General features: G+C 36.0%; 1 protein-coding gene across 7 annotated transcripts in view; it reads left to right on the forward strand.

Annotated features, from left to right (window-relative positions):
• The window catches only part of ZNF385D (zinc finger protein 385D), a 361,757-nt gene that overhangs the window by 257,147 nt on the left and 82,217 nt on the right, over positions 1-22,393 (forward strand). The window contains exon 3 of one of the 7 annotated variants that reach the window (XM_085538408.1): positions 6,142-6,231. The exons of the other annotated variants lie outside the window; for them this stretch is intronic. The gene's annotated coding sequence lies outside the window, so the exon portion shown is untranslated. The remainder of the gene's footprint in view (positions 1-6,141; positions 6,232-22,393) is intronic. 7 annotated transcript variants of the gene reach the window in all.

The following is a 22,393-nucleotide window of genomic DNA, read 5'->3' on the forward strand; positions in this document are numbered from 1 at the left end:
TAGTATCTCATGATACTTTTTGAAGCAAATTTATTATCTCAAAATCCATTGTATTTATTTTTAATTTACTAGATCCGTACTTGTTTGAAACCTAATTTTATTTTTTATTCTAAATTTGAAAGAAGAAAGAGAAATTACCTCAGTGCTTAATGGAAATGTCTCAAACCAAACTAAGCCAGCATGAAATTAGTGAGTCTGTACATCTGAAATCAGAGAGAAAATACTTCTCTAAGAACAGATATCTAAAATGTCATAGTTTCACAGCTGTTTACTGTCTGTTCCTCAGTAAGGATTCCCTGATTATGAGGAATTATTCTTAAATTTCCATGAGGGTTTTTGGTCTTCAGTGCCTTTCATTTCTTTTAAGCAGAGCAAGAAATAGAGGCAAAGTCTACCTCAGCCAATGCAGAGGGTATGTGTGTGTCCTCTGTTGTGTCATAAAAAAAATGTTTCCTCTCCCTTCAAGTAGGCTGTTTCTAGAATGCTGGCATCTGTTTCAAATGGCCCTAATTTCACCAAAAAAAAAAAAAAAAAAAAAAAAAAAAGTGGATCTGAAAATTAACTTTTGTTTTACTTGCTAGGATCATTCTGGGAAAAGCTATATTTAATTTAGAATTATGTCCTTTAGCTGTTTCTTCACAAACCAGTGTAATTTTTTTCAAAAATCTTTCAGTTTCTTTGTTAAAAGCTTCTGTGATACAGCATCAGTTTGGCACTTAAATTGATGCTGACCCTGAAAGTAAGTAATTATCTCTGGGAGCTGCTATGTTTAGTGTCACTTGAACAGCTCAGGTGAAAGTACAAACAAGCAAATTTCTATGACTGATGGCATTTGTATTACTTTTCAGTGTAAAGAAGTAAGAGAACGCAGTACCAATTTTGCTAAAATTTAAGCCTCCCTCCCTCCCTCCCTCCCTCCCTCCCTCCCTCCCTCCCTCCCTCCCTCCCTCCCTCCCTCCCTCCCTCCCTCCCTCCCTCCCTCCCTCCCTCCCTCCCTCCCTTCCTCCCTCCCTCCCTTCCTCCCTTCCTCCCTTCCTCCCTTCCTCCCTTTCTCCCTTCCTCCCTTCCTTCCCTCCTTCCTTCCTTCCTTCCTTCCTTCCTTCCTTCCTTCCTTCCTTCCTTCCTTCCTTCCTTCCTTCCTTCCTTCCTTCCTTCCTTCCTTCCTTCCTTCCTTCCTTCCTTCCTTCCTTCCTTCCTTCCTTCCTTCCTTCCTTCCTTCCTTCCTTCCTTCCTTCCTTCCTTCCTTCCTTCCTTCCTTCCTTCCTTCCTTCCTTCCTTCCTTCCTTCCTTCCTTCCTTCCTTCCTTCCTTCCTTCCTTCCTTCCTTCCTTCCTTCCTTCCTTCCTTCCTTCCTTCCTTCCTTCCTTCCTTCCTTCCTTCCTTCCTTCCTTCCTTCCTTCCTTCCTTCCTTCCTTCCTTCCTTCCTTCCTTCCTTCCTTCCTTCCTTCCTTCCTTCCTTCCTTCCTTCCTTCCTTCCTTCCTTCCTTCCTTCCTTTTTTGTTTAATGAGAAAACAACATAATCTTAACCATCTCTGAACCTGAAAATACATAATACAGTGTGTAAAATGCATTAGGATTCTTATCCTTGTTTGTTCATTCATCAGATTTGATTAGTGTCTCTGCTTCGTACTAACTGGACCTAGAATAGAGTCCTGTAGGATTTTATCTACATTTTTTAAAACAACATTTCTATGGAATGGAAAGCATCAGGAGAAAGGTTGTGATGAACAACTTGAACTTTGGTAATTAAACATCTCAAAAATTTGTTAGACACAAGATTAATCAGTAATACACACACACACACACACACATGCATAAAAAAGCTACTTTGCACTGCAATAAATATGTCTTAGTGTGCAACATCTCTTAAATATGAGGAAAATTACCAATCATCTGCTTTGGTCTTTAGGTATCATTAGAAAAAATTAAGTCTTCAACCTTCTCAGAGATTTAAGATGATTATGTAACCAGCAGATTTTTAAGCAGCTACTGCTGGCAGTAAGTATATGCTGCTCCAGAATTCAAAGCTATGCTAGAAAATAATTGCCTTAGTAGGCTTTTATCACATGATATTATCAAAAGTCATTGGTTTTGCTTAACTTTTCCAGTCTACTTATAGTACAGAATGCGAAAGAGACCCCATATTTTTAATTTTTTTTTTTAATTTTATTTATTTATTTATTTATTTATTTTCTGAGAAATAACATTCTTGCTTATAAAGGTGATTCTTTAATGGCTTGGCAGTCTTATTGGATAAAAATTACCCATCATACAGGTAGCGGTATCTGGGTAGATTTTGAACAAGGAAGTCCTGTATGGCAACAGGAGATTGTGGGTGACACTGGAAGCGTGGGGATTTAATATGAATGCTGTTCAAAGACAGAACAAAACTCAAGATTATAAACAAGCCATTCATTTATGTTTTGGGTTGGGTTTTTGTGGTTGTTTTTGCTTTTGTTTGTTTGTTTTTTGTCCTCGTGTTTTCTGAGTTGTAATTAGCTTTTTTAAAATATTTCTTCCTCAAACTGGTAATAATTAAAACACAACCTTGGGGCTTAGTTTACTTCAATTTACTTATCCATTATAATTTTACTTAGGAGATGTCAATTCTGAGTAACATGAATTTGGTCTTAATGTCCATCCATTTCATTACAAAGTAATTACCACAAGCACTTTATTTGTATCTGCCCATTAAAACAGTTGCTACCTGAAGCTTAATTTTAGATTTGTCTGAAGAATTTTGTATAGGAAATACTGCTAAAATATCAGTGTGTTGCCTTACATTTGAATGGCTACATGGCAACATGAGAGAGTGTTTACCCCATGATTGTGATTGTAACCCTTGGATGTCCAACCGTTTGGCTTGCATGGGCTGCATTTAATGAATAGAAATTGCCTTAGACCACATATACATAGGTTGCTCCAGAATTAATGCCTCGTATATTTCCATGAAAACAACAGAGCACAGTAACACTGTTTGATAGAACGAATTCTCATCTGCAAAACATTTTTTCAACATAGTCACCACCATTAGCTATTCATTTTTCCCAGTATTAACAAAAGTCTGCATGTAATGCTCATAACAATCTGCACCAGTGAAGGTGACCCATTGTCAATACTCCTGAAACCCTGCATCCACCACCTCACTGTGCTCACATTCACCATTTGGTCTCCATAAACATTCAGCAAGTATTGGTGAATGTCAATGGGTGCAATCTTTTCTGCATGGAGAAATTCAATTACACACCTTCTTTTTTATATGCACTTCCATGTCAGGCAACATTTTAATATGCAGCCCCTCTGTTGCTATCTGACAGTTAACAACACAGTGTAACAGAATACAGGTGGGAAGATTCAGCCTCTGCTTCCATACCACCAGTATCCACCTCTGATGTTCGGTGCCAATATAATTAAACAGGATGCATTACTTTCAAGGCAGTCCTCACAGAATGTACAGTATTGTTAATACATAAGTAATTAAACATTTTAATTTTAAATATTTTTCTTAAAACATATTTTTAAAAGTACAGGAGAAAAACATAGAACATGGAATATTTCTCCTAGTTTTTGTGAATCTAACGTACCTGTCTGATTCAGTGGCAGTGGTTGCCATTCTTAGTGAGGTCTCAAGGTGTTTTTCAGAGATTTTTTATGAAGTTTTACTCTTGCAATACTTCATTGTTGACAATAATTGTTCACAATGTATGTACTGCCAGAAAGCAATAACATGAATAAGTGATTGTGAAGGATATTTTTCTCTGCTAACACAGGGATTATGAAAGTCCATTAAAGAGGCATGATCAGATTTTTGAGTTAAATATCTGGTTGCAACTCAGTATATCCCTTTTGAAAATTTGCAGTTCATGTATTTAATACCAACTGAAATGATCTCACAAACATAAATTGATTATTATTTTTTGCAGTCTTGAAATCCCAAGCTATGGGATACAGTTGACACTTGAAAGGGAGGGAATGCCATCCAGAGAGGCACAGATAGTCTTGAGCAGTGGACCCAAGAAAACCCCATGAGGTGCAGCAAAGCCAAGTGTGAGGTCTTGCACCGAGGTTGAGGCAACCCCCACTACCACTACAAGCTGGGAGATGAGAAGATTGAGCACAGCCCTGCTGACAAGGACTTGGGGGTACTGGTAAATAGCAAGCTGGACATAAGCCAACAATGTGGCCTTGCAGCCCAGAAAGACAATGATATCCTGGACTGTATCCAAAGAAATGTGGTAGCAGGTTGGGGGAGGGCACCTCTCCACTGATGAGACCTCACTTGGAGTACTGCATCTGATGTAGAATCCTCAGTATGGGAGAGACACAGACCTGTTGGAGAAGATCTAAAGTAGGGCCACAAAAATGATCCAGGAGACAGAACACCTCTCCTATGAGAACAGGCTGAGAGCTGAAAGTGCTGTTAAGTCTGGAGAAGAGAAAGGAGACTTTAAGGGGCCTTTCTAAATTGTGGTTGTAAGAAAGTTGTGGACAGATTCTTTAGCAGGGTCTTTTGTGATAGGGCAAGGGAGAAAAAATTCAACCTTGCAAAGGGGAGATTAAGGCTAGATATAAGGAAGAATTCCTTCATAGTGAGGGTGGTAAGGCGCTCGAACAGGTTGCCTAGAAATGTGGAGGAAGCCCCATCACTGAAGGTATTAAAGTTCAGTCTGGAGGGAAGCTTAGAGCACCCTGATCCATCTGTAGCTGTCCCTGTTCATTGCAAGGGGTTGGTCTATATGAACTTTAAAGATGCTTTCCAGCATCAGGATTCTGTGTTTCTATTATCAAAATCCTTTGTTAAAAAGGGAAGCACAGCTGCATATTCTTTGCTGTTCAAAGCCCTGTGTTCAGACAGTGTATCAAAAAACATACAATTATTTGCCATCACTTGAGTGAGCGTTGCACAGCACTGCCCCCCCCATGGCCTGATTTCAGCTGACATGGCATTAATAGTGTGCTGACAGTTTGGTTGCTGTTGAGCAATGGGAGCATGCCTGGGGCTGCTCCATGGGGAAAAGCCACTAACTTTAAATCACAAGGAGGGAGATGGGCTGCATTGCAAGCCATGCTGGGCTGCATGCAGGCTGTGGGTTGGACATGCCTGCAGTAACCTCTTAGATTGTAATTGCAAGCAGGTTATTTACCAGATTTGTTTCTGTTTGTCACTGTTTAGTATTCAGTTGATTTCTACGCTTGGAGCAGATGAATGCAATATACTCATGACTCTTTAGGCAAGGACAACCTTAGCAGGTTGGCAGAAATCCATTAATTCAGCAAAGCGAGTCTTTGCTAGTTCTGCAGATTGTTCATCCCCATCAGTTAATCACAATTCTCAGGGCCTAGTCAAGTTTTCCGATTTTGATAAAGTAAGTTCTCCATTGTAATGCTCCAGTCTACTTGTCATTTTTGTAATAGAGTGATAGTGCATTCATTCCCTTAAGGCTGTGTTTCTGTTCTGAAAATAAACTAATATTCACAGAAAGTTTAGAAATGTAATGTGCCTGGAGAGTCCTACAAGTAATAAAGGATAACAGACATCTGCACTATCAGAATGCTTAATGCTTAGATAATATGTGCTTTTAAGTTACAAACTTTTATCATATTGCTCCCAAACATGAAAAAAAAAAAATAATTAATTATGGGCTTACCTATAATGACTGCTTGTTACCAACACTAAATTTCTGCATTCATTATTATGCTGAAGGTAAAAGTATATCTCAGTCCCTAGGACATTTGGTTTTTTGCTTCATCCAGACAGAAGTATTTATGGGGAGATAAATATATTTATGATTACGGTTACGATTTATGGCTCAGATTTAGTCTGTTTCTGTGAATTACCATGGTTTGGCTCTAGATAAACACTCGAGAATATTGGATCAAAGTTAAAAACCAAACATGTAACACAAAACAAAGCAGAAAAATACCAACATCCAGACAGCTCTTTTCTGCAAAATTTTATATGAGATGCTTTACTGCATTGATTTCCTAGTCCTTCTAGTAAAATTGAGTAACTATCCCATTTATCTACACATTTTATGTTATGTCTTCCTCAGAAGCATGTGGTTCTAGCTATTGAGCTTTTCTTAACTTATTATTCACATATGATTTTTGATGCCATCACTTTGTCCCTGTTCATTGCAGGGGAGTTGGACTAGATGACCTTTAAAGGTCATGACCCTTCCAACTCCAAGGATTCTATGATTCTATGACTTTCTACTGGCTCCTCCTTAGGTAGGTGATTAATTAAAGGAAGTGTTTTGATTACATTCAGCTTTCTAATCAATCTTAAGTGATTTAAACAAAGAATGCAATTGAATATATTTGATTTGTGAAGATAAATGTCCTAATCAAACTGCATATTAGATCTCAAATTGTCATTTGCATAAGGATTTAAAAGGCGAGATAGTAGATACCCCTAAACTTAGTAGTAGATAAAACAGCAAAAATGCTGCTATAGATTTCCCTTACTATTTACTGGAAAAAAAAATAATGAAAGAGCTGTGGTGCAGAGTAAGGAAAATAAATGTTGGAATAAATCACAGTGGTTTTTGTTTTTGTTTTGTTTTGTTTTTCATAAAGTTAGAAATTCAATCAATTCAATCATTAAATAGATATGTTGCTCTAATAATAATGCCAGTTAAAAGATCAGTATTGAGAATTATGATATTTGAATATGTTAGTGGGATCTGAGATATTTAATTTGAGGCCATTCCAATATATAAGAGGACCATAAAAATACAATTCTGGCTTTTGATTTCCTTACCTCTACATGCTTAACAATTCAATCTTTTTTCATAGTAAGCTGTTCAACCTCCAGTGTGGGAGGATATAAGCAAGTCTTTTCTTGCAGAAACTGAAGTTGTATTGGATGATACGTATCTGACTTAAATTGATTTCTAAATCAAAATGCCCAATGTTAAGCAACCATTAAGTTCTTTCCCAAGTTAAAGCAGAAGGATTCATAGCCACAGAATGCAGCCTATTCTATCTGAGATCCTTAGCTGTGATGACATTTGCCAGCTTCAGGAGTGGTTACCTCCCATAACTATAGCAGAAGCCTGGATGACTAGTTTAGGTATCTAAACTATAGAATCATAGAATAGTAGAATGGCTTGGGTTGGAAGGGAACCTAAGGATCATCAAGTTCCAACCCCCCTGCCACAGGCAGGGCCAACAACATCCAGATCTGGTACTAGACCAGGGTTCCCAGGGCCCCATCCATCATCAGAAACAGAGCATCCACAGCCTCTCTGGGCAGCTTGTTCCAGCATCTCACCATTCTCTCTGTAAATAATTTCCCCCTGATATATAGTCACTATGCTGTCTTAAAATGCTTTATCTGAAGTAGCCAGTTGATACAGGGTATTCCAATTGGATATCAGGAATGATTTTTTTCCACAGTGAATGTTGTCATACAATATACTAGTTTGCCCAAGGAAGCTGTGGACTCTCCATCAAAGATATCTTGGTTTCACCTGAGATTATGTTAATAGATCAGCAATGTTTTGGTTGTTAATGAATGATGAGTGCACACCTGGAGACAACATCTGGCCTGAATTAAGTAAGGGAGTTATTCCTTGCCATGTAAGCTCATGCGGAAGGCTTTAAAGCTGTGGGGTGTTGGACAAGGAATGAGCCACTGCTTGGGAATTACTTGGGCATCAGTCAACTGGTGGTGAGACATTGTGCTGTTAGCAATACATCATTCGGTGTGCAGTTGCATTATTCGCTGGGCACCAGCTAACAAGTGGCAGGTACTTATCTATATACAAACGTATAATGGCATTTCTTTTTCTATCTTTTCCTTTTCAATCATAGTTAATAGTTTTTATTTCAACCCATAAGTTCTATTTTGTTTCCGGTTCTCTCTTTCTCATCATCCCACTAATAGTGGAGAGTGAGTGAATGACTGTGGTGTTTAGCTTCCTGACAGATTAAACACAAAAAGATAATCAAAATTTCATTCACCCTAAATGTGGTCCTGGACATGCTGCCTGTAGGTGCTGCATTTCAAACTAGGGAGCTTCAGCAGATGACAATTGGAAGCATGTTTTAAACTAAATTATTGTGTGAATTCTGAAGGCATACAGTAAAGCAAAGAGATGAGAACTGTTTTGATTAGAGGATATAAAAACCTATAAAAGGGCACTGTTGAAGAAACATAGCAGGAAAGATTCTATCCAGTCTTCAAGGGCAAAGCTGGTAACAGAAATTATATACTGGACCAACAAGTTAGCCTTCTCATACACAGCTACTTTTCTTTTACTGTTTTCCATTCACTTCCCTTCAAAATTTTCCAGAACACAGAAATCAAGTAGAAATAGTAAAGGATGAGATTAGTAGTGAGAAAAGGAATATAAAACATAGTGATTTGGTAAGGCAAATATCTTGTTAAGACATGCTGTCACTAAAATTGTGATCATTACATTACTGCAGTTTTACTCTAGAGAGCCTTAAAATCATTTTCAGTGCTTATAATTTTGGTGGATCTCTGAGTATAAATGAATGTGGGAGGATAGGGAATAAGGGTAAAGCAAGATACTAAGTACAACCTAAACTATGAGAGATCATGCTGCCTCTTGTCCAAATGATGACTCTCAGATAAAGATATGAGCCTGAGGATGAGGATCTAGAAGCATGGACTAGATTCTGTTCAGATCAGCACTTTGGTTGTATGTGGGATTTAGCGTTGGAGCTTCTACAAAATATTTTGGTATCTGTCTGATAGCAAAACAGGACAAAATAGGTAAAGACCTACAGACAGAAATTGGTGATTTTAATTTAACTGTGATATTGTTCCCTACTGGATATTTCCAAATTATCTTTCCATCAAGAGAAGAACGTGACATTTTATTTTAACATAAATTAAGGAATACTAATTTCCAAATGTTTTGTGCTTTAAAAACAAAATATGCTATTACTGCTTATAAATAGCAGTTTAGATTTCACACACTTGCTTGAGCAAAACAAAAGCTGGTTGAGTGCTTAAGTTAGTGAGATGTTCAGTTTGAAAATTCACACAATGAGGAAGAAGCTCACAATTAGAGCTCAGGTTTGATCTGCATTCCACTTGCCAAAACATCTGCTGTGAGAATATGTGTTCTTTTGACATGTTATGAAATAAAATGCCTTCGATTAACTTTTATCTGCAGTTTAATTATACTGCTATTGAAACTCAGGACGTTATACATACGTGTTCATATTGGTTTTTTGTTGTTTTTTTTTTTTGTTTTGTTTTGTTTTTTCAGGATGTGATATTCTGAGCAGACATAGACTATTCTAGTATGATGGTGTTATATCCTCTTTCTTACCATGTTTATATTGGTCCAACCCTGTTAGTTGTTTTTGTACCTAGCACTGTGTAAATTAGAGACTGATGTACAGGGCAAGAATCCACTGCAATGGACAATGTATAGATTCTCCATTTTCAGATAACCGTAAACACAGAGGGTTTAAATGTACCATGATGTGGATTTGGCCTACTATATAAATTCAGGAAGTAAACTGTTTTCAGTGCTTTGATAGATCTGCAGTTTAGGTATTTACTCTTAATTCTTTGTCCTAAGTGCAATGACAGCTAGAAATTTACAAAGGACTACAGGAAAATCACATCATATTATATTTATATTTATTTATTTTTATTTATATTTTCTTTTGCAAAAAGCATGAATACTCTGTTTCTCAGAGTTGTTTCACAGAGTTGGATCAGACTCTGTGCTGATCTGAGAAACCAACTTATTGCAAACGATGGTAGATCCTAGCTTCTGAACAACTCAGGTTGGTTTTATTTAATGATTTTATTCTGTAGCATCCCGTGTACCTCAGTTGTATTTTGATGGGTTAATAGAAACACAAAGTTTCTTGTATTCAGGTTCCACTGAGGATGGGTGGCAGATTGACTTGAATTTTTCTGAACTGTGTAGTATATGCTTATTGCAGATTTACTCTTGGCAGCAGTCTTGGCAGAATGAGAAACATTCTTTTCAATGTTTCACAAAAATGAAGCTAAACATCAGGTCAGATGCTTCAGTTAAGTGTGAGGTCAGACTCTCAAATGTAACACTCATTATTTCAGCTGATATAAGCTTATTATCTCCATTGGTCTGAAGTAGTGAATTTTCTTACATAGTTTGGGGATGACATAATGATTTGGATATATAAACTCTCTTTGAGTTATTTCCAAGTAGTAATATTGTATGTAACTAGATTTTGCTTGCTGCATTTTTAGTTTTAAAAAGCAGCAGAATTTTTAACTCATATCATATTTGTGAGTACTCTTGTGGGAGTAGGAGTGGACACTAAAGTAGGGGATGATAACATTTGACTGTAAAAAATTGTTTTAGTCTGCATTGGTTATAACAGTACTTTACCCCTGCATCAGTTGTAGCTTCTTAGTATTGCTGTTGCTTCAAATGAAAAGGACAATTTTAACTTAGTTCTATTGTGAGGTGATACTTTGATCAAACTGTATTTTGCCTTTTAACTACCACTATGCATCCGCTTTATCATGCTGTTCATTGAGGTAAGGATCTCATCTTCTTTGTGAGATCTAATGGCCTAATACACTGACTGTTCATAAGGAACGTGGGTTGGAAAATAAACCTATCAGAACACAAAGGGTGGATGACTTCATGCTCTTAACTCAGTTGAAGATTTTTGCTTGGATTTGTTAGAAATTTTAGGTATAGCAATAATACAGTAGCACTATCAAATTAAGTTTGATCTGTTGTCACTTATATGTGTTTGTTTATCAGCTGTACTCTGTAAGGAACAGTTTGAGGCCCCTTCATCAGTTTCTGTCAATGGACACCTGGAGGTGTTTTCTGAAGACGCGGTGTAATGGCAGCAGCAAAAATGAGATTCATTGCATTCAGGCAATTCTCATCCACTTGGAGAAAAGTGAGGTGTTTGTCTTCTTGGAGACATATTTATGGAGGTAGTGGGAGTAACTAACTTTGTTCCTAGTCAGTGAGTAACAACAGTAGGTGTTACAGTAGGACAGTAGTAAATTGTCAAAAAGTGGAGTCTTGTCTGCTATGAAACTGCTTTTTAAGAGAATAGGGAGAGAGATCACAGGCATACTTTGTCTATGTGTAACCACATGAATGTCAGTGGGTGCCATTTTTTCCATATGGAGGAATTCAGTTCCTCACCTTTGCTTAACATGCATGATGGCGTTTTGTCAGACTGCCCCTCTGCTGCCATCTGTTGCACTGCAACAAAATGTAAAGGAATACTGGTGGGAAGATTTAACCTGTATTGTCGTACCACCAACATCTGCCTCTGAATGGAATGAAAATATCCTACATACTTTTCGGTGTTTACTGCATTTCAGTTGAATCCATGCTGGCAGGGTTTATCTGTTATCATGTCCAACTCCCTCAGAAAAAAAGAAATTATGTAAGTTCTCTTTGTCCTCCTGAAGCAGTAAATTCACTAAGTCTGTTGTAGTTTTTGGTAGTTGGTTTGTAGTCTCTTCCTTCTCTTCTCTGCAGGCTTAACATTGATTTCTAAAAAACTTCTGCTGTGCTACTGCTTAAAATTATATAGTCCAGAAGTAATGCTGTATGCAATCTTATATGGGGGGGGAGAGAGGTCATGATGGAGTGACAAAGGAAGGAAATCCTATTGACAATACAGTGTTTTTAGAATTTCATTTTAGTGCTATCAGAACAAGTAAGCATTTTTACCAATTTAAAACATATCTTCATAGCAATACGATTAATTTTACAAGGGGTCAGGGGCTTTTTGTTCCCTCTGTGGTAAATTATGCTAAGTCTTTGTGAGTTAATTAAAAATCTTATCTGTTAATTATTGTCAGTATGTGCAAAATAGCTGTTCATGTAAGTTAGGATTTTCATATATTCTTTTATTGTTGGCATCTTACTGGCTATCTGAAAAATGTGTTTCTATACTAAATTTTTATTTACAACTTTAATTGGAAGGTAATAAATGGCAATTAGTGTCAATTGTCATTTCTATTAGAAACAAAATTCATTGTGACTGATGTAGGAAATAAGTATGAAATATAGGGAATGCCTTATTATTTAATGAATTTCATATAAACATCAGCAATAGCATTATTACCATTTTTGGTAGTAATATATCATTTGGTAGATATATACCATTTTTGGGCAGGAACTGGGGAGATTAAAATCATTCTTGTTCTGTTTTCTTGGGATAGTACTGTTATCAGTGATCCAAAGATGGTCTTAAATGGGCTTTTGTTTTAGAATGATTAAAGTTTTTTCTTCTAATGCTATAAGTAAACGTAAATATTTTGATATTGTTTCTGAACAACTAGTTTCTATTGCCTTTATTGAGAGGAGTATTTTTCAGATGCAACAATCACTTTTTGATTTTGATTCATGCCACAGACTGCATATTTGTGTTTCAGTTTCTGCTTTTTCTCTCTCCTCCAAAAGAAACGAGGCACATAACTTGTCCAGAAAAGGGCAGTTATTATGTCCACTCTCAGATTTATTCTCTACTGTTAGTTCATGGCTTGTGAAGTGATTCTGCACAGGTTTACAGGCAAGAAGATAAGGAAAATTTTAAAGGGGGCCTTAAATAATAGTTCACCTTTATTCATGTCATAAAGTCAAAAATGAAAGAGAGACAAATTAAAATTGTGGTGAAGACTGACAGGAACACTTTTATGCAGCAAATGCAGGTACTGAATGTGTAAAATTAGTAATCAAGCTGGGAGTTGTATGTTAGAAGTGTTACATTATCTACAAAGATAACACACAGCGTTCATTCTTCTTACTGTGTAATTTAACTATTGGGATTTTATTGCTTCCTCTTCTTGATCCCTCCACTGTTAGCCAAAGTCTACGTTTCCTACAAAAGTTCATCCTTGGAAGTAATAATTTGCTGTCATATAAAATAAATGACATAACATAAAAGATTTTACTTAGTGCAGTGCCAGTTGGTCCTTTCTTGTTTTCTGTTGAAAAGAACGCAACATATTGTCTATTACAGCTGCACAGCTACTCTGTGACCATAGTGCATGTTGCAAGTTTTAATGATATTGCTTTTCTGTGTGTTTTTTCCCCATAAATTACTTTTTACAGAAGAATGTTAATTAGTAACTGATAGATATAAAGATTGCCAGGGACAGCCCATTAATTCCATTTACCTTAATGGCACTTAGATCTTAGCTTGCAGTACAGCTGTATTCAGACTGGATTATAAATGTAATTTTTTGCTTCATTAACTACCCTGATTAATCTTAGACAGCAAAAGTATAATTTTAGAAACAGAACTCACGACGTGCCACTTTAAAGTTGCAGCTTTGATCTTGTATATTTACATTGTTGTGAACAACGTAGGTTTTGAAAATTTTGACAGGAGAACAATTTTACTTCCTTTCTTAATTATTAACTTCTGTCTTGTACTAGTCATTTCTGATTTCTGTATGTATTTCTTATTGCTGTTGGTTTTGTATTTTTTTTCTTTGTTGTACTCTTTTTTTTTTGTTTTAATTACCTTTTGTCCTATGTTTTACTGTGACTGGTGGAATTACTGGATATTTGCATAGTTACTGACCATTATTAGCAAAATATTCATTTTTCTCAGAGTCGTAAGGAAATATTAAATAGGCTGTGTCTGATTTCTATGGAGGCTCCAGAGATTAGAAACTTATTGCCTGAAGATTATGATATTAATTTAACAGACATCATGAATGCACTGGTTAATTTATTATAAGCAATTGCACTTGTTTCGGACCAAACAAGTATACAAATTCAGATACCAACCTCATCCAGGAGCAGGTTTGATGACATACATGTCTTCCAGACAACAGCCAGGAAGTGACATTTTCTAGCTGAGTTCATTTTTAACAGTTGAGAAATGTGACCTGCCTGATAACATAAAAGGTCTTGCCAGGTGGACTTTTCTGACTTGTTTTACTTTGTTTTTGGTCAGAGAAAGACAATGAAACCCTTCATTATGTGCATTTAGAGGTAGTATTGTGAATCAGTGTATAAGTGATGTTACAAATCCTCACCTTGAGAACTGCATAATGCTACATGAGGAGTTAGAATTCCAGTTGCGGTTAACAATAAGAAAGACAAGGAGTGACAGGAAAAAAAAGAACAAAAAGAGAACATTTGCACTGGTGATAATCATTCATCTGAGTGGATAACTAAAAGCAGGTACTTGAGAGTTGATGTTTCAGAAGTGCCACTTGTAAGCACTGAATGGCCTCAATGCTGAAGAATTGTTCTCAAGAACCTACGGCAAGGTTCCTAGGTTTTCAGGATCAGCCACTACCTTGTGCTGTGAGTATCCTTTGTGACTCCTCATGTGGAGTGTGAACGGATCATTTTCTGAAGGAAAGAACAAAAAGATCTTCTAAATGATTAATTCAAATTGATGATTGCACAAATGCCTCTTTTTAAGAAGGATTTCTCTTCTGTAGAAGGATCTGAGCAGATACAAGTCCATTTTATTGTAACAAACCACACGTTGTTTTTAATTTTGTAATTGAGTCTCTGTGCTTCCTTTTTCTTCAGGTTGTGGGCACAATCATTGCGGAAGCAATCATCTTCAAAAGTTACAAGGCGATTACAATAAATACAGGTTTCTTGGTAGTGCCTAAAGATGCTGCAACGATTATAAAAAGATACAGGAAAAGAAGAAAGCTAGAGGTTTGGAACATTGAAGGCTGTAGCTGCTCCTGAGGGAAATATGTTTTTTAGTTATCCTATTCCATGCAAGAACGTTTCGTGCCTGCAGCTGCTCTTAAGAACTGCCAAGTAAAAGCTTCCCTCCCATTAGGTGAAACTGTAATTCAGTACAAGAACCAAGTGCCTCATGATGCATAGAGATGAGTTTTCTAAGGGTGCTGCTCTAATCTGAGAAGACGAGATGAGTGGTAATTTTGGGTTTAGATCCACATACAGGCACAGACCACTGTGGTGACCTTGATCCATTGCTTGCTCTCGGTTCCTGTAGGAAAGATAGTATTCCTTGGCCTTTTAAGTGTGTCAAAAAGATCCTTGTCACTGATAATTATTCTTGACATATAAGTGTGTACAGTAATGTAAGTATTAAGATCTAGACACAGTTTTGAAACTGAGGTCCAACTGAAATCTAGGTTTGAACTCATTCTATGTGTGTTGAGATAAACAGGAATAAGTGCTAGTGGATAGGGTTCTTTGCTAATACTATTTCACTATAAAGCTAAAAGAGCAGGAGAAAAGATTATTTTTTTCATTGATGATGTTGTTTGTATAATTGTAGTTAATTCAGTGGGTAGAAAATAAAAACAAACTCAGTGCTAAGAGAGCCCTGCGGGTATAAGGTAGATAGAAACAAACCCTTCGGGGTTTGTACTGGTCTTTTAGTTTCTTCCTTTTTTTCTTTATTTTTCCCTGTAATATGTTAGTTTCTACCATCTTGTCAGGATCTTACTTATTCTGTATTGTGGATGTCTGTGGTGTACAGCTTTTAACGTAAAAGCAAGAACAAGCCATCTATAGGCATAAAATTACACATTATAAAATGAATCCTTCAAAATAACCAGAACTGAATCATTATAATGGATTTTCTTTTCTGAAAAGATATACTAGCAGTGGTGCTGCATATTAAATGGCTGACTTTCAGGAAAAAACTAGACAGTTCACAGGCAATGAAACTGTTTTCACATTTGTAGGTGTTTATGTGAGATACTCCAGACATGGATGATTTCAAATCAGTTCTACTTCTATTGTCTTGTGCTAAAGTGCAAGTGGATTTTCCAAAATTTCTAGTATAGTTCAGTTTTAATATGTTAATTACCTCTCTATAAGTGGTCTTTGTACATTGCTATGATATATTTAGATGAGACTCCCTATTTTAAGTTCATAATATACTTGAAACTCTTTTCACTGTTGAATTCACAATACTCAAGGGCACCCTAGCTTCATTATGAATGTTATGGGTACCATAGAGCAATACTGGTATTTAGGCTGGGGCTACTTTAACAAGATGTAAGAACTATATTGTCTAATTCTCTACAGTAGCTCAGCATATAGGTGTTTCTTTTCAGTTTTTTTCTCCTTCTGGTTCCCTGCAGCACTTATTTGCTCATTTAGGCTTCCACTACAATGGACACAGTCCTATATAAGCTAGACCATAACTTTCACTGCAGTCCTCAGCTATGACTACCTTGTGTGTTAAAGATCCATACATGACCTGTGTAGCTGGGGTTGATTTGGGATAAGGGCATCCGTTTTGAGTTTACTTGACCTAAAAGTACTGAAATCAGCATCTAGTAACTTTTAAAAAGAGAACTCAAGAAAATAAGTGAACTAGGTCCAAGCGAAATGACTAGTATTAAAATAGACGGTGTCGTGAACTGTCATGATGGTGAAGAAGTGAATTAATTTTCCACTTTTATACTGTCCTTTTACAATGAGGTAGGGAAGCAAAGTAGTGAAACAGTTCCAGAAACTGAAGTGAAGATTTCTAGTATCTCCACACATTGGTATTTGGACTGGATGTTCTTGACTGTCTTCTCCTACTTCAGTGATTCTGTGATGATTCTGTGTTTGACTTTGTATATATATATATAGGTATCTATTTGTGGAAAGAGTGGGGTAAGTGCCATATTAACCTTCTCTGATGTATCTGGATCATTTCAACTAATACTTCTGAATGCACACAAGAAGTCAGAGTCAGAATAATTGCCATGGCAATAAGTTTAATAATTCTAAATTTTAATTTTGATATATCATTCAGATAGATAGTTAAAGGTTAAATAGCATGAAAGTGTACACTGCTAATATTTCATCTTTTCCCAAATGAGTAAAAAACATGCTGAAATTTACTTAATGTGTCACATTTCAGAGATGGCTAGGAAGAAATTAAAGCACCTCAAGTAATGAATGAGCTATAACTATACTGTCCACAGATGTTTAGTGCTGGATTGCACTGGTGATTCAATCACTAAAACTAACAGTAGGCAGAATGAACCTTAGTGGTGATTTGTAGAGAATCACTGAAAAAGTAGAGTCACGGTATGGACACCCAAAATTGGTTCTTTTCACCTCTAGGAAGTATAATTTTGATTTAGTACCATCATTTATTTTAAGAAAATGTGAGACTTTTCAATTGGCAGAGAGGAGAGTCAATAGTATTACAATCTCTACTTGTTCTAATCTCTTTTATGTCTTTGTGTACTGTTTCTTCCTACAAAGGGCTGAAGCAGAAATCAAACTGGTCTGAATTTTAGACTCTACAGTAACTTATTAAAATGCAAGCCAGAAAACAATAAGACCTTCTGACCACCTTTTTTCTCATGTTCCTTGAAGACCTCTTCAGTTTAGTACTGAAGTCTAATGGTTTTACGTATGCAGTTAAGAAGCACAGCAAGTTTTACATTCATAGGTTTATAAGCTTTCAAATATATCAAGAGAATTTACTACATATTTCGTTTTCCTATTTATTTCACGTTTTTCTCTCTCTTAGTGGAAGTGAGTTTCCTGAGCATGCAACAATCTCTCAACCTGTTCAATCAAGGCTGAGAGCTGATGATATCTAGCATGTTGGTGACTTCTCCTATGGATCATAACCTACAAGATCTATAAGCTGAGCAGACTAAAAATGTTTTTCCATGCTAGGAGATAAAATGCTCATAGTGATTCATATAAGGCCTGTGAATATAGCAGTGCACAGCAATTCTTATAGCTATTTTTATACTGAATCATTACTGCTCATAAAGGTATATTCTGCTGCATGACATGTGCAGCTGAATATACCTTTAGCACTGTAGCACTGCAGTTCAAAGGTGAGAAGCTGGGAGAAAAGTATTTTTCTTTATTGATGACAATTACTGACAATTTAAATAAAATTGTCTTGAGTCACAAGTTTTCTATGCTTGAATTTCCTGAAGACAGCAGAATAATTCTTCTGAGAGAAGGAATTTGAATGCTTTATGAACATTTTTCATTACTGACCTAAAACAGGAAAAAATAAAAGCACTGGGGATTAAATAACTACACCAAAATATTATCTGCACTTGCAACTGAAGTGAAATGCACCTACAAGATTTTGAAGAAAGGCTGGCATTTGTTTAAGAACCAGGAGAGAAATCCAATAATTGTCACTTTATGACAATATTCAATCACTTTCCTACACTTTCCCTCTCTCCAAAAACACAAGGTAAAATGACTCTTTCTCCATGACATTTTTTGATTGTAGGGTGTAAGGTATGAATGAAATGGTGTCTTGGAATCCCATTTACTCTCATATTCTATGGATCTACAAGTATGGCTTAGGATTTATAACTTCTCCCAGTGCTAAAATTTGCAATGATAGATTTTGAAATCATCTGAAATGTTTTAAAAATAAAGCATTGGAAGAATATTTTAATTATGTTTGAAATATCACTTGGGTTTTTCAGGTCTTTATGGCTTCCTTGAGGTCATTAGAATGACCATGATAAATATGAAATATGTGTGTGTGCATATATATATATATATATACATATATATATATATATATATATAATGTATTAGAAACAGTTCAATTAATTGTAGTAAGCCCTATTGCAGAATTAAGAGGGCTGCTCCGAAAATAACACTTCTTATTTTATTATGTTGGCCCACAAGGTCAAGAGGCAGATATTAGAGGTACGGCAGGAGGTTGAATCTGCCTGCCCATATTCCTGTAAAAATTTTGTTGCTATGCAACTGATGGCAGCAGAGTGGTATTCTGACAAAATGCCATCTGACATGGAAATGCATATGATGCAAAGGTGTGGAATTGAATTCCTCCATGTTGAAAAAATGGCACCCATTGACATTCATCAATGCTTGCTGAATGTTTATGGAGACCAAACTGTGGATGTGAGGCAGTGGTTGGTGAATTTCAGTAGTGGCAACAGCAGAGTAAACTATAACCTGTGTTCTGGATGGCCATGCATGTTTTTTACAAGTATGGCATGCAGGTTCTTGTTCATTGCTGGTGAAAATACCAATAATGATGATGACTATGTTGAAAAATAGTGTTTTGTAGCTGAAAATCTGCTCTACCAAATAGTGTTATTGTACTCTTTGTATCTATTGTAAATGCCATGGAAATAAATAGGAGACATAGGTTTCTCAGTGACCTATGTATTTTTTCCTCCCTTTAAACACATCTTTATACAGTCAGTACTTTGAAAAATGTAATTATTTGCAGTGGTTGCTTTGGACTCTCTTGTGAGGAATTTCTCCTTTCAGGGCCCAGTTTTGTAGAAGTGAATCAAATGCATCTCTGCCAGTTCTTGTCTGGCACACATCTTGCTTTTGTTTTTGTTGTGATTAGAAAGACCCACTATTATTAAGTACCAATTATAACATTTTGTCCAGTTTTCTGAAATTCATTCACATGTGAACGATCCTATTGGGAATTGTTGTGTAACCTCATTATGCCTGCGAACCTTTTGTTTCAAGCTCTTTTCTTAAGCACAAAATGAGAAAATGCCTTTTTTTTTCCCCTTTTTTTTCTTTCTTTTATTTATTTATTTATTTATTTGTTTGTTTGTTTGTTTATTTATTTATTGTGTGCGTGTGTTCTTTTTCTCATCAGCTTGTTTTTGCTTCGTTATTGGTTGAGGCTTAGAAAACAAATGGCTTTTGTGAACCATAGGTTTTCATCTTTATTTGTATCTTTAGAGATTGTAAAATATTTTTCTTCAAGTTTCAAAAAACCATTTTGGTTTTAATCATGTTTTTACTGTCTGCCGATACTCACTTTAGTAAGCAATTGGAAAGAGACAAGTAAACAAGTTACCCCATCTTTTCTTACCACTTTTTTAATGTCTGTCAGGAATGCTGCAAAGTATTCTCTCAGTTTCAAGGTGGTCTATTTCATGTTAGTCTGTTCTTTTGCTGCAATCATACTATTGGGCATTGTTCACTGGATAATTAAGAAATATGACAATATGTTTAGTTCCCTTTATTTTCTCTCCTTTGGGAGAATTTTTAGGCCTGGTAGAAATTTGTGTCTTTTGGAAGAACACTCAGGAACAATCATGGGTTTTTAATTCAGAATCCTATTATCTATCATGATCTTGATTTGTTTGTTAAAGAAACTGGAAAAAAAAATCTGAATGAGATGGGACTGAAGAAAAAGAAAGGCTATTCCAGCCAGAAAGCCAATTGAATATTTCCATGGAGAATTCTTCTGAGAGATGCAAGGGAAGTCACTTAATCCAAAATTTTCTTGGATGACTCTTTGAACTGTGAGTCTAACATATAAGGCTGCAAAATGGAAAGATGAAAAATCATCTTTCAACTTATTTTCAAAACTTCTTCATTAGTACTTCACTTCTTTGTGAAGTACTAAAATACTGTGTCCATGAAAACTGTAGGAGTGCCAATGGATAGACTGATAGTTCCCAATGGGAGCAGGATTTCAGCTCTGTGCAGTAAATGAGGTCTAGAGCCATTCATTGAATCACTTGAAGAAAACAAAACGTTGAACAGTTCCTCATTAAGTGAAGGTTGTCCATCTTGTGGACAGAACAAAGACAGAGTCCCTCAGGAAAAATAAGCATTCATATTTTAAAAATGTGTATCTTAAATATGTTAAATTCAGGTATTTCCTGTTTTTAAGAGCTCGATCTACAATTTCAATGTTCTTTTAGTACTGGATGTTTCTGTATTTAGCACATACATACAGAGATTTGTTCCAGTTTGACAGTACTTCACATGTTGTTTAGTGGTTGATTAGCATAATCACTGTGTGATTATTTCTCACTAGCCTTAGCATATGCAAATTCTTGTCTTTTGACTGACAACCACTATTAGAGTATACAGATTTGCATAATTGCTATGTGGTTACAGTATTTCTGCACAATGCCACTGTGAATGCAAATCCTTTTGCTCTGACTGGTTTCTCTGTATTAAAGCAGTTTGCCAGAAATGCTGCTGCTGCCTCAGCACCTCACTGCCAAGTGAAAATGTCCACTAGAAGAAAAGGAAAAAAAAAAAAAAAAGCCAGAGAAAAGTGCTAGACATGCATCAGAAGGGTGACTACACAACTGCTGCAATTAAATAGCTTCATTTAAGAAAGAAAATAAAATGCTTGCACACTTACAATCTTTCAACGAAAGAATAAAAAGGAGGTCTTTGGGAATTCGTGCTGAAGTACTATTCAAATTACATAAACAAGTTAAAATGGGAAATGTATACAGGGTTTTGTTTGTTTTTGAAAACTATATGCATTTGAACCGCTTGGTACTTAATAGGCAACAATCATGCAGTCCTGAGGATGGGTTAAGTTTAGTAGATGATGTAGTGAAGTGTAAATCTTAAAATATGGGTAAGGATTGTATTCTGTTTTACTTATTAAGACATTGTGTGTGTGATTGGTACAGAATTTATGTTATTTGCAGTGGTCTTATTAGTTTCATCATTTGTTGGGACTTAAGATTACGAATGAAAAAAGCTCTGAGTTATCTTTATTTCGTAAGAATTTTACGATTCAGATCTTCACATGAGACTCAGCTCACATGCAGAGACATTAATAGTTTTCCTGCAAGTGTAGTATTATTAGTGTAGCTGTACTTAGGCCCTTACAGTTTGACTTATTTGTAGAAATGCAGACCTACAGCAAGAATCAGTATTCAGAATATCATTCCTTTAAGTTGATTTTCACTGTAACATAGCATTCTATCAGTATCTGGATTTTAAGTTGATTTTCACTGTAACATAGCATTCTATCAGTATCTGCATTTTAAGAAGCTGGGTTGGTTCTGGGAGATGTTTGATTCTGCAAGCTTTGTATAAAAGCTTTTTCTTTCATCTGGAGAACCCAAAATAAAAAATTCTTTTACACTCTATGAGAAGCACAAGAACAAAGAATGTGGCTAAGGCCACTGGGCTTACAGGTTTGAGTTTGAAGCAAGCAAGCTAAGCCAAATGAGAGTAGTAATGAAAGTGCTAAAAAATGGAACAAGGGACAAGGTTCTGCCATGCCCTCAGTTCAAGCCTGGATTTTGCTGAAGTATGGTAGGCTTAACCTGAAGATTTTGGGAAGGGATTATAGTATGTGATCAAGAAAAGCAAACAATATCATGTTGTCAGAATTTTCAGTTTGAATGATTATAAATTAATAATAATAATAATAATAATAATAACTTACTCTGTATTTTATGTATTGAAAATAAAAATCACACGAGGAAAGTGTGTCACAGCCTGTGTTACATATTAAGAGATGCTGAGTGCTGAGTAATGGGAAAGAAAAACATGGTGAACACATCAAATATAGTACAGGTTATCCTCTTTGTGTTGTAACTCGCAATGAAAATAACTTGTCTAGAGAAAGTAAAGGGATATCTTAAAAACCTTGCTCTGTTGCACAGCTTTGACAGCTGAATCATAATCCTTCATGTAATTGCAAACTTCTCAGTCCTTCA

Source organism: Coturnix japonica, chromosome 2 (genome assembly GCF_054131305.1).
Source record: "Coturnix japonica strain WE chromosome 2, WE-NBRP24, whole genome shotgun sequence".
NCBI classification, from domain to species: Eukaryota; Metazoa; Chordata; class Aves; order Galliformes; family Phasianidae; genus Coturnix; species Coturnix japonica.